The 1467-nt window shown below is 31.0% G+C and overlaps 1 non-coding gene across 1 annotated transcript; it reads right to left on the bottom strand.

Moving 5' to 3' along the window:
• Positions 1–1394: 1394 nt before the first annotated feature.
• Positions 1395–1467, bottom strand: trnaf-gaa. The gene has a single exon. It is a non-coding gene; the product is annotated as a tRNA-Phe (tRNA).

Genomic DNA, 1467 nt, shown 5'->3' with positions numbered 1-1467 from the left:
AAATAGATTTAATACAAACATAAACTGTAAAACCCAATGAGTTAAACATTACCTGTTTGAGGAAAATATCTGCTTTGAGTACAAGTAATTTTTGAAAGTATTTGTGAAGGTAACTTAATGGTAAGTAAGTTAAGTTAATTTGACCAATTCCATTCGGTTAATTGAACTTAATTAATTATAAATAAGTATATTACGGTTATATGCAGCATTTATCCAAACTTATTTAACTTATTTAAATATGTCTTGGTATGAATAAATGTTTTCTTTAATCATCAGCGTTATAGCACAGTGGCGCAAGAAATTATATAAAGTCAAATGGAACAAACTGGCATAATATCACCAATTAAAACCACTTAAAATAATTCACACATTTAAGTTCACTAAAAATAATAAATTATTACAATTATTTTTAATTAGGTTTAATTCATAAATTGAATATAAAGTGACTCCACATTTTTTGGAGGATTAAGTTAATTTAATTTACTTAATTTATTTTGACTCTGTTGAGTTGAGGGAGAAGGTGAAAAAAGAGAACAGAATGAGAAGGAAAAGAGGAAGACAGAAAAGGGGCAAAGGGAGCAGGGGAGGAGAGCAAAGAAAGATGAGTGAAAGCAACGATGAGAGTTGTTTTTTCGTTATTAAATGAATTAACAGAGCTTGATCAGGTGCTTCATCAATAATTAAATTGTTAATTGAAAACACTGTGCTTCAATGAACAATGAAGTAAAGCTAATAGGGATTAAAGAGCCAGTTCAGGAGTTCTCCTTATTGGACTATATCAATTAACCTTTAACTGCTGTCAGTTGAAAACCTCATTGCTTTTGGTTATTTACTCATCATTTTTTATTTGCAGATTTTGTTTTTCTTAGTCCCACTCCCACTCAACTGCTTGATTTAAGTTATATTCTCAGATTGTTTAACGTCTAAAGTTAAACTGCTCAAAAAGATGTACTTCTGTCCAATCTTTGTCTGGAGTAAGGAAATATTTTTATTTGTTTATGAATATTTTGGTTTCTTGTGTTGCTAATCATTGTTTTTGACAGTATGAATGTACAAGAAAACATTGTTGTCTGTATAACTCAATATAAAATACATTTTCCCACATTTTGTAATAAATAGTTACATATTGTAGTGACTATTACAAAATTGGGGAGTTTTTATTTATTATGAAGTGCTTTTTGAATAAGCTGAAGCCTTTTGATGGTCTTTTTGGGGAACCTCATCAAAAGCCAATTGTAAATAAATATCAGTCTTTATTGTCATTTCAGACTATATACAGCATTTACAGCATTTTACATACATGAAACAAAATTTGGCCTCTGCATTTGACCCATCCTATATACATTAGGAGAAGTGAGCAGCCGTACTACTAACCTAAAACGGGGACCTACTTATGCCGAAACCCGGGATCAAAGCAGGGACCTTTAGATCTTCAGTCTAACGCTCTCCCAACTGAGCTATTACGGC

The sequence above is a fragment of the Morone saxatilis genome, unplaced genomic scaffold (assembly GCF_004916995.1).
Source record: "Morone saxatilis isolate NCDOM2014 unplaced genomic scaffold, NCSU_SB_2.0 Contig17, whole genome shotgun sequence".
Classification (NCBI taxonomy): domain Eukaryota; kingdom Metazoa; phylum Chordata; class Actinopteri; family Moronidae; genus Morone; species Morone saxatilis.
This window is presented reverse-complemented; position numbering and strand designations above follow the sequence as displayed.